The 12,433-nt window shown below is 35.0% G+C and overlaps 1 protein-coding gene across 5 annotated transcripts in view; it reads left to right on the forward strand.

Moving 5' to 3' along the window:
* The first annotated feature begins 3,811 nt into the window (after positions 1-3,811).
* Positions 3,812-12,433, forward strand: part of LOC137629049 (uncharacterized) — a 100,187-nt gene continuing 91,565 nt past the window's right edge. For 2 of the 5 annotated variants that reach the window (XM_068360319.1, XM_068360340.1), the window contains exons 1-2: positions 3,812-3,858; positions 4,013-4,088. The gene's annotated coding sequence lies outside the window, so the exon portion shown is untranslated. The other 3 variants (XM_068360333.1, XM_068360325.1, XM_068360346.1) reach the window with 2 other exon arrangements.

Here is a 12,433-nt window from a genome sequence, read left to right on the forward strand (position 1 = left end):
TAAGAGGTAAAACTGTTAATCGAATACTTGGCAAACAAAAAAGAAAAGGAGACCAAGAGATTTTGCTGTTCACCTCGTTTGGTAGTTATCTAATAAAAGAATTATTGATCAAGATTAAACACATGACCTTATAAATTTAAGAATTTGCTTACTTGCATTTTCTATAATCAATAAAAAAAGTTACACTGATGTTAATGAAAATTTTTTATACAATTATTTATATAGCTGTTTTGCAGAAGTTCAAACAGTACAATATACTTTATGGTTTCTGTGTATTATATATTGCACATCTTTAGCAGTTTTGATTTAAATGTGTGTAATGTATGGTATTAAACGGTGAAATTGGCTGTTCAAAATCAAACCATTGTCCTCTAGTCTCGGGTAGTGTCATACCCTTTGTACCATGGTCTTCCACTGTCTTAGGTTAGAGTTCTCTTGCTTGAGATTACACTTAGGCACTCTATTCTATTTGTTTCTTTATTTCCTTTCCTCACTGGGCTATTTTTCCCTTTTGGAATCATTGGACTATCGACTTAGAGAATAAGTCCTATTAGAGTGACCAGAGTAAAAATTTTATATTGGCAAACATAATGGAAGTTTTTACTGCGTATTGTAAGCTACATATTGAAGCTACTTATTCCCTCTTTATTTACCTTTTTTTTTAAACGTAAGCAAAGAATATTAATATGTACATATGTTGAAAGCCTACAAATATGCAAACATTGGTAGATTAGTCTTCAATAAAATTGGTTACAGGAAATATAACAACGTATTGATAGACGAAAATACATATAAGGAATTAGCTGAGAACATCGTCTTCAGAAAAAAAAATCAACGTTTAATCGAAATGTATGTTTTTGCTGACTTTACAGCATTTTAGATGAGCCTTTAATACTTACATGTAATCCTGACGTAAGCTAGGCCTATATGTATTCGTCAACTAATTTTCAATTTCTACAGTAGAGTGTACCGATAGTATCAATTGACCAATCTCCATATATTTACAATTATTATCTTTAACAAACATTAAAAAACGATATTACATGCGCAAACTGTAAAAAAGAGATTCAAATGAGTTTTGGATATCAATATTTAGTTTTTACAAGTTTGAACTTCCAAAGCTCCTCCCATTTAATCACATGATCAGGAAGACCACTCAGCAATTTGGATCATTATCATCATCATCATCATCATCTCCTCCTACGCCTATTGACTCAAGGGACCTCGGTTAGATTTCACCAGTCATCTCTATCTTGAGATTTTAATTCAATACTTCTCCATTCATCATCTTCTACTTTGCGCTTCATAGTCTTCAGCCATGTAGGTCTGGGTCTTGCTACTCTTCTAGTGCCTTGTGGAGCCCGGCTGAACAATTGGTGAACTGATCTCTCTTGGGGAGTACGAAGAGCGTGCCCAAACCATCTAAAATATTCTAGATAAACCATTTAAAATATTTTATGGTATTTAGTTTCTCTGAAAAGGCAAAATGTCTGATTATCAAAATTATGAAAAAGTAATTTGCGTTGAATTTTATTGCTATAAAATGGCATATTTTCTTAACCCAGCTGGTAGCCTCATTATTATTATTATTATTATTATTATTATTATTATTATTATTATTATTATTATTATTATTATTATTATTATTATTATTATTATTATTATTATTATTATTATTCTATTTTATTTATCTTCCTCTTGTTTTTTTAAAGCTTCTATAGTTTATATATGAAATATTTATTTTAATGTTGTTACTGTTCATAGAATATATTAGTTTAATTGTTAATTTCTTCTCTTGTAGTTTATTTATTCATTTATTTTCCTCTCTAGGCTATTTTCCCTGTTGGGACACTTGGGCTTATAGCATCCTGTTTTTCCAAGTACGTTATAGCTTAGCAAGTAATAATATTAATAATAATAATAATAATAATAATAATAATAATAATAATAATAAGAAGAAGAAGAAGAAGAAGACGCTATAACCGTAGTTGGAAAAACCGGGTGCTATGATTAACCAAGTATAATTCAATACTATTTCTATAATATGATTAAAATATTATTCTTATAGGCTGCTAATTATTCAATAACGATGATGTTCCAGAGGGAATAATGTTTTACCGATATATATTATCAAGTTTAAAACGTCATCGGCACATCCTGTTTTCGTATCAATCATATTGTCGCCGGTTGGAATTCGGGAATATTCCGAGTATAGTATCATTCCCGAATTTCCCGCGCAAGTAAAGTTACGGAGAGTAACTGTCAGTGAGTGGCAACTTTTTATTTTTGACGGGAAAGAAGAAAAAAATGGAAACATCAGTTAGAATGTGATAATTGGCTGCTGCTTTTTTGTAATATTTTAGTAGAAAAAGTAGATGAAATCATCATGGGAGTATGATGATATCCTCAACATATAGTTTTAAGATTACATAGCAATATTGCACTACAGGAAGAAATGAAAAATAGGGTATTCAATGAAAATTAACGCCAAGATAGGGTTTAACACTATTTCTTGTAAACCAATTGGTATATATATATATATATATATATATATATATATATATATATATATATATATATATATATATATATATATATATATATATATATATATAATTTGGTGGCAAATAATGATGAAACATAATTTGGTGTATGTGAAATTGTCGCATATATTATCAAGTATTTTATCGATAAACGAATTCCAAAAAAAGAAAAAAACTAGTAGATAATCATATTTAGTATTAAATCTTATACTAATTTCTTTGACGCTAAGAAATCATTAACCAGTTTCAGATATTTCTCCATCATGAGTCTCAATACTACACAGTATTCTAGTTCTATTCCAGCTGTGGTCAAGTTGTGGAATGATCTTCATAATCGAGTAGTTGTATCGATTGAACTTCATAAGTTCAAACCTGCAGAAAATGTTTTATGTTGAACTTGAACAGGCTGACTTAAGTCTCTTTTTATATTTGTATATGAAAGATCTGTTTTAGTTTTGTCATTCTTCTTAAAATATTTTATTCTAATATTTCATTTCTTCTCATATTCATAAAGTATACCTATTTCCTTATTTCCTTTCCTGACTGGGCCATTTTTCTCTGTTGGAGCCCTTGGGCTTATAGCATCCTACTTTCCCAACTAGGGTTGTAGCTTATCTAATAATAATAATAATAATAATAATAATAATAATAATAATAATAATAATAGGGGTAATTTTCCATTTTCCCATGATGACGTCACCAATATTTAAAAAGCCCGCGCATGACGTCACAACTATATAGCCAAACACGTTGTGAGGAATGCACCACCCATTACACTTGTGATACACGTGCTGATGCACGAATCATGTGAACAAGAAAATAATAAATAATTATTATACATTTTAATGTGAAAATGCACAGAAGATGAACCGGAATATTGTTCAAAAGAAAAATTCCAGAATATTCCACTTTGTTTACATGTTAACACCCACTGCCTCTCTCTAATATTTTGATTATTATTATTAAAGAGGGAAATATACCAGCTTGAAATAAGAACGTATAAATGTTTTTGTCATATGAGACAAGTAATATTTTAGCTTGTTAAATGTGTTAATTTTAGTGGTATAATGAAAGTATTACTAAGAAAAATATTTTGTAAATACTAAGTCGAACATCATTATTGACTAATGTTTTTGTAATCTACTGTTATTGTTTTGATGTTGAATTTGTAAATGTTATACCTGTGTTGTAATTGGTTGTATTATCTCAAAGCATAGGTGTTAGATAAGACGAATTGAGATAAAAAAAATATCATTCCTTTAGAGTTTGGTCAGTAGAGTATTGGAACATGGTCACGTTCATTTATATTGCTAACGTATGATATAACTTTTAGTTTACCGCGATGCATTTTCGTATTTTGTACACAATCGTTATTAGTAAATATATTTGAGCATGAGTGGATGATTTTAAGTTCATAAAACGAGATATATGGGCAGAGCGTAATAAGAACACGGTTTTTATTCTTGCAGCCAATCACATGAACGCGCCGCAAAACTACGCCATCTTGTCGCCAGGGTTAAGGGGGAAGGAAAACGCAGCAGCAACGTAAGTACCCCATTCATTCCATGACTTTCACTCGTGTTGACGTGAACTATTTATCTTGTGTCTGTGAAAACTTTTAATTCTAGTGTATCTGAAGGGTTTTTTCGTTATTAGTGAGAGTATTGACTATGTTTATTCGCCTCTCCGTCATCCCGCAACATTAGACCCCCGCCATTACTAGCACGGAGTTCTGCGTCCCCATAAACATGGTCGTGCATGCCAGGTAATTAACTTGTTTATTTTTTATTATTATTATTTTGAACTCGTGTTATCAACGGTTGTTGTTTCAATTTATTCATTTGTTAAGTCTCTTTCATCCTTCTTTGAAAGTCAGATGTTGGGCTGTGTTTTCTCGCCTTCGATTAGGCCTAATGTCTCGTAGCTAATATACTTTTTTATTATTTGACCTTAATGGTCTACTATTATGACATCTTAAACTGTGATATTTCAAATTGCAATTCATTTTAGACACTCGTCACGTAGCCAAACCATAATTTGACAAAGCCGATACGTAACAGAGTCGTTCCCGGTGCCCTTTTGAAAATACCGTTGGAATTTATCAAAGGTACATGAAATGTTATTATCTGTCTATTGGCAACGTTGCATAAAATTAACACATTCCTGGACGTTCTTTACCCAATGTTAGACGCTACCTAACAAACTGTTGTTATTTTGAATGTTGTTTATCATAAAGTATTGTAGTTCAATATAGTTATACAATAACGGGATTTATACGAGTATAGTCTACACCGAGGCTGGATTTCTGGCTGTACATTTACAAATATCGAAAGTATTACGAATGGGTCTGACCAACTTCCAAGAAGTGGTTCCTCCAGGTAGAACTAAAGTTTTAGGAGTTTAGGGAAAACATTAAACAAATTGTATACAAAGATGCACTGGAACCTAACCTAGCCTTTGGCGAGTTGGCATCGTCCTGTTGGTAATGTTACGGTAGAGTCCCAACCAGCGTCATTACCGCTTGCCAGTACAGAGAGGCGTGGATTTTCTCTTTCGCTAGCGGAGCAAGCCCATGACAAAGCAAAAGCCATTAGGATTTCGGTAATATTTCGATAGTCTAATGTCTTTTGCTGCGCTGTGCGCTTGCTTCATTTGTGAAAAAATGACACCTAGCTCATATGTACTGGCAAGCGTTAATAGCGCTGGTTGGGACAATTCCGTAATATCACCCTCACGTTTCTTAGCCTGACTGGTATCTGTGCTTAAGAGGTGGATAATAGGAGATTGGAACTTGCTAAGCTTAACAAAACTTTTAAAATGAATTTGAACCTCAGATTGTGTACTCGTGAAGGATAATGATAATCGAGGTAGTTTGATTTCATTATAGAACAGTCCATTATTTGGTAGGACATTACATAATTGGATAGTTATTTGAGAGCTCTTGTATAACAGTGGATTGTTTCTCCCGCTTGGATAAAAAGTGGATATAAACTCTCCTATCCTCTCCCCTCCCTAACCTAACTTTCAAGCCATGTCATACCTACTTACCGAAGGGGGGTTACAGGGCCTAACGCCCCTCTGCAACCCCCCTTACACTTCCCTACGTTAAGTCAGCCTCAATCATACGCACAGGTGGCCGCTATCATACATACACCCCGATATTTGCAAATACACTATTTTGAATACTGGCGGAAACCTCTTTTAACAGTTGTAGATTTGAATAAATATCCCGTTTTGTTCATTTTGTTATAGCACAGGATACAGGAGGCTCCTTCCACCTGGTAGTTCAGAAAATCATTGATCGGTGGTGTTTCTGTCGTTAGTTGTTTGAACAGAATAAAGAGCGTAAGCCTTTATATCCTAAAACTCTCTATTTGTTTTTAATTTTGGAATATACAAACTTCATTTTTTTATCTTTATTATGGTTTGGGATTACTGTATTAGGATGTTTGAGGAGCCTCTTTCGTGCATAGAAAATGGGAATTTTTCCCCCCATTTTCTAGTCGTTCGTAGGATGTTTTTCTGCAACACAAGAACACTACCCAACTTGAACTTCTCCACCTAACCTATCTTACAAGTCATATCCTAACTTTCCCTGGGGCTGATGCCTCCTGCGACCCCCGTTGCACTGACATATACATAGCTGGCTGTCATCAAACATACAGTACAGGTGGCTGCTATCATACGTACACCCTGTTTGATATATTTAGTCTGCAAATGGGAAATGGAAGTAAAGCCCATTTTCGAACAGAGGCGGGAGTTTGTATTATTGAAAACGCCAAAATACAAGCCCACAAGGCTAACCTGCGTAGTGCGACAGCTCTGCTTGCCAGAACATAGGATCAATGAGAAAATGTTTGTCAAACATGTCATAGCAGAAACCCCTTATTTAATAGCTCAAATAAGTAATGGGGTATTTGTATTGCAATGGACACCGCTGTGAACAACCCCATAAAAATGGAATGGAAAATCACGTATTATGTGCGTCCGGAAGTCCTGTCAAACAAAAGACAAATTTTGATTATGGTAACATTTTATTTCGACAACTTATTTTCATAATAATAACGGGCAAAAACAAAGTTTATAAAGTTGATTTTAATATGCAATTAATTAGAATGGTACATTTTATATTATAAGGGTTTTCAAATGTAATTTATGACGATGCCAAAGAGCAAAGCCATATCTTTTCAGTTATGGTAGTTAACATGTCAATAACTCAACAACTGGATTTCCCCCCAGAAGTCATCAAAAATGTTCAAAACACCACAAAATAAATTAAAATCAAAATTATATTCTTAAAAATGTTGATTGTGATATTCTCTGTTTATCGATAGTTTTTTTTGTTTTTTATTTCTAACCCCAAGTGTGGAAATTAATTTCCTATTATGCTGGCAGAACCTGGTCGCTATTTGTAGTCCCCTTCCAGGTGACCATTTCAAGCCTTTTTCTGTACTGTATTGTGGAGGATTTTGTTTTTCAAATCGCCTACCTTTAGTTCTAAAGTGATGCTACCTCTGTCGCTTTTGTTCTGTTCCTCCTGGGTTGGGAAGGGATGTCCCTATTGCGATCATTCCTAATTTGAGGCCGTAACCCGCATGGTGAAGAGAAGGGGTGTTCTTGGTGTATTGAATTGTTTTATTTGTACAACTATCATGAATCCAGAGTTTTTTTTAATGCGTTCTGTGAGCTAAAGCTTAAGGAAATACAGTATGCCAAAACAGACATAATGGTATTTGACCAGAGCAATCAGTGGTACGACCTAACCTGAAAAAAAACTTAAATTAGGTAAGGACTCAGCCTAGGGAGATATGCATAGCCCCCCCCCAGCCTTCTGTAGGTGAGGACAAGACTCCTTCGGTTAGGCCGTATCCCTTTTTGTTTCCCATGTGGTTTTCAGGCATGGCATCTGATAGTTTTCTATCTTATAATATGAAAAATACAGGTTTTGTGATTATTGGTTATTTATACAAATTTACTGCCAGACCTACGTTGCAGATTGGGAATTTCCCATCTCTAGTCATTCGTGAGATGTGTCTGTCGTTCTGCAAAACCTCTACACAAGATCACCACCTAACCTGAGCTGTTCTTACCTACTTTGTTAGCGGGCAGCATCCCTTACACTATTGTATACATAGCATACCCTGTGATGGCTTCGCAATCTGCTTCACTCACGACAAAGTATAGTATATAATACTAAATCATAATTTGTAAAAGAAATAAAGTTTTACAAGTAAGAAGAAGGTTTACACATCCCAATGAATTACATTCACCCTATGATTTATATTAAAAACAACAAATATACTGAAGTTGTACTAAGTTACTCAAAGTCACTGAAGACAGAAGAATGGGATGTTGGGGCGCACCAGGACCTTAAGAATCATGGATATTGAATGTGTAAATGCATTTGACTAATTGAAGGAATGCCTTCAGTTTACAGAGTATCATTCCTATTGCGTTTATGGGTAATGTTACATTAGGTCAGACCTTTATTGGACTCGTCTATGGTGTGTTCACTGGGATTATCTGGATTCGCAAGATAAAGGCTATGGTTAACAGTGCGATGTCAAGATATTATTCCCGGATACTATTATAAGCCTTCCAACAGTCTGAAATTATAGTACAGTAGTTTCGTGCTGAACGAATTCTAGTAAAATAGGAGTCAATGTGTTTTCATAACGATCCTTGATAACCCTCAAAAAGTCTTGCATGTTTCATGGTCAGTCCTGCCGAACACCCAATTGCCTTCGTCCTTGCTACCAACATTGCTTTTCTGCTTTCCAAACTTGCTCTCATCTATCTCTTATGTCCTGGTCTGCCAATCTTATTGTCCATCGTTAAAATATTGACACGTCCCGGCACGAGTTGTACCATTCCACAAGCGTATGTCATGCAAAATTATTGTACTGTATACTGCAACTTAAGTTTTTAAACCATTTTCTTGCTGTGATGGCGAAGAGTTAGCCGACACTTTTGATAATTATCCATCTTCGGGTAACTTGTTGTCTTATAAATTGTGCAAATTGTTGAACGATTTAATTTATATACATACGTAATACAGTATATGCCTACTTACCGCTATCTGGTTTCTTGAACATGACTACTTTCATTTCCACTACCTTCCTTAATCTTGTGATTTATTGCACTACCACTAACAATCTGCCTACCAACCATAGTTGATATTATCGTAATATATGGTAATAAGTATAAAAATATGGTGGAGGTAAAACATACAAACAGCTATGACTATCACAATAGCAAAGACAATAGATTTTGAATAAAGCCAGTCGGTGCTGCCTTTCCTGGGTGGCGGCAGCTAGTTCTCGGCCCGTCGGGAGTGACGTAATTTCAAAATTATAACTTAATGAGTTTGAACATGGTTTTTACTTGCGATAGTTGCGCTCGTAAATCTGAAAGTTAAAAAATCGGATGCTTGTACCTTAAGGACTGTCTGTACATAATGCTGATCATGTTCTGAGTTACACCAGTTAGTTTGGATTGTACAAAATAGTTTCAACATTTTGGGACGCTTTCATCGGGATGAGTTATTTGAACTCCCAACAAATTCGTGGCTTGCCATTGTGCGTTGATTTTCCATCATAAGTATGACGCTTTTGACCAGCTCTGTACTCTGACCAATGCTGGAATTAATCCTCCAGGAGTCCTATTATATATAAATAAGTTGTATTGTAAACTTCACGACCCTAAATATTTTTGGTATCATGCCCCCTAAGAATTGACGTCTCCGACCCACATTTGATGCTCTCATTAAAATGTTCGAATTTAGGAAACATTGAATTCTGATTGGATAAAAAAAAAGCACTTTAACTTTTTCCCTGGTCAAGCAAGGTCCGATTTGGTTATTTCATATTACCTTGCTCTCATATCAGTGTAATATTTTGTTGCTTTAGCAATGCTGAACTGATCAAAGTCTCATCTACAGTGAATTCTGGGAAGTATGGGATAAAAAAAAGTGTCAGGATACAGAGTTCATTTGACTTATAAACAGTTTATTATATACAAGTTTTTAATAGGGATGAATATAGGGGAGTTATGAGGCTTGGTCGTCGTTATACAGTACATGCACCTTGGCCTTTTACCTGGACCTTATTTGAAATAAGAAGCTGCAGATGGTGTTTGATAAAGTACATGATATTAGTTTGGCCTATGTCAAAATCACACAGCTAATACTTACCATAAAGAAATATATTGATTTTTACAATTCATCAATTGATTTGGCTATAATATTTACTGATACAAATGATAAATGAACCAATACTTTACTATATCCTGTTTTCTGGAATTATGCCTGTACAGTATTTCCATAATTGTCGTTTGTAGACCAGTGAAGTAGGCCTTCATACGCATAGTAGGCGGGAATTAACCTTCCTATTTTATAGGTTGTACATAGCTGTGTTATTTGTACTGCAGTATATACTGAGCATATTGATTTGATGAATTAACATTATTTAATCACTTATCTTGGCTCCTTCCTGGCTTGCTTCACTCTCAATTCAACTTTTTCTCATTGCTCCTGTTCTTGCAAGGAGTGCTCTTTGCACTAAATAGGGCAGTTGCTTGGAGGGCTATTTTGGCATTATTTTAAATGTCTGATTAAGCACCTGGTTCAACTGGTCTGTGCCCCTCTCTTTTGGCAAGTGGTACATTTTGCCCTGCCCACGTTAGCCACTTCGTCAAGTACAGTAGTTTGATGCTTTCTTTTAATCTAAATCAGTTTTGAGAAATTTTCTAACTATTGGGTTCAACATGATGAATATGTACATATAAACAAATATATTGCTGTATTTACATTATCCAAAGTTGCCGAAGTCAACCTTCGGTTGCGTCACCTTCTTTCCTCGGGAGAAGTACATGTGTCCGGGTCCGTCAAGCTTCTTTTTGACAGTCATTAATACAGTATCTTTTTACACCCCGGCAGAGTATCTTATGTGAAGCAAAATCTTTGTGTATGGTGTCAATCACGTGTTAGGACACATGTATGTTAAGAAAATTTTCCACATTTTATTGCAATCATTCTTCAGCATGAATGGTTTGTACAGTACAACACTGAAATGAAAGATCATGTCGTTGCTTGGGTTGATTTTCTTAATTTTTGTAAAACGAAGTCTATAGGCAGGCCTTTCTTAAATAAATAAGATGCAAGTTCCCTTTGAAATGTAAAGTTTATATGGATTTTCAAGTTATCAAACGAATCACTCGTGTAAAAAGAACGAACAAGGTTGCTCTCAAAGTTGTATTTTGCCAACTTCATGTCTGGATGCTAAGAACGAGCAGAGCTGAACCCTGTTTGATGTTCCCATTGCCCTGCTTGAATTTTGAATTATTATTTTCAGATAGGATGAAATTATGCTCCCTAAAAATTGCCCAGGTCAGGTGTGCCCCATTGAGTCATTTCAGAGTATCTGCATCCACCGATTAGGTTGCCATGACGCCGCTAAATTGGTCAAAACGTCATCCACAGAAAATTGTAGAAAGGACAGGAGCAAGAAAAATCTGTCGAGGGAATGAGCTCGGCTGACATGAAATTTTAGGGTTATTTTGAAAAAAAAGTTCTTAGTCTTATCAATACGAACATAGCCAAGAATTTAGAACTCAAGACCGTTTTTATTCTGTACAGTACATGATTGGGACATAATGTAGTTGGAAATAAGGTCTCTGTACACCTAAAACAAAGGAACCAATCAGGTTTCTTTATTGTCCCTACTCTCTTTTCAAATGCCACTAATTCTACTGATTTGATTAGGTTATTCCTACAGTTTTGACTTTCATTTGGTATGTGAGAAAACGACGAACTGTCGTTAAGTAAGAACTCTGCATCCTGGTTTGGGGCTAGGAGATCGTGATGCATCGAGGTTTACTATTGATGGGCCATTGGTAAATAAATTATTTATTGAAATCTTGTGTTCCTCCCAACCCAACCTATACTGCCATTTCATTTCTCATTAGAAGCAAAGTGAAACCTTAACTTGAGTTGACATTTTAAATAATAGCTTGCTAAGACTGTTTATTGAAGGCCCCACATAATTACTGTAGGAATGTATTATCAATGTTTCTCAGGGTAGTGTTATCTGCTCATACCTTTAGTATGGATAGAAGAGACTTTTTAGCTTTAGTTAGCAGCTCTTGAAGGATAAGGACAATCCTAAATCAAACCACTGTTCTCTATTCTTGGGTATTGCTGCAGGCTGTGCAACATGGTCATCCACTGTGTTGGGTTAGAGTTCTCTTGCTTGAGGATACACAGGCATATTTTTCCTTATTTCCTTTCCATGCTGGGCTATTTTCGCTGTTGGACCCCTTGGGCTTATAGCATTCTTTTCCAATTGGGTTGTAGCTTTGTAATAATATATATGCATATGTGGGTTGTCATTGTAAACTAGCGGGGTGCATATAGAGATGATGCTACTCCTACCATCAATTTTGTCTCCGGATTGTAGGCGTGTGGTCGGTGAATCGCTGAATGTTGTGCAAATTCAGGGAAATAAAATCAAACCCTAACAAAACTCAAATTCCTATAGTACATTGATAATAAGATCACGGACAGTAGCTCCTCAACATACAATCTCTAATGATATGAATCTCATTTCAAATTTGGTGGGATTCTTGTTTGCAAATTTATAACCCTTGTTGGTAAAGCAGGATGCTAAAAGCTCAGTGAGGAGAGGGAGTGAGCTATATAATAAGTAATGATTAAAAAATATGAAGTATTTTTTAGATCAGTAACGTTATAATAGAATTGTCGTGAGTAAACTATAAGAGAATTTGTTAACCTGCTCGACATGAAAGCATGTGCAGCAAGTTAGACATTAAAAAATTCCAGTGATTCAACTGCCTGATTAGGAAGCTCATTCCACAATGTGGTCATAGCTGTA

This window comes from Palaemon carinicauda, chromosome 2 (assembly GCF_036898095.1).
Source record: "Palaemon carinicauda isolate YSFRI2023 chromosome 2, ASM3689809v2, whole genome shotgun sequence".
Lineage (NCBI taxonomy): Eukaryota > Metazoa > Arthropoda > Malacostraca > Decapoda > Palaemonidae > Palaemon > Palaemon carinicauda.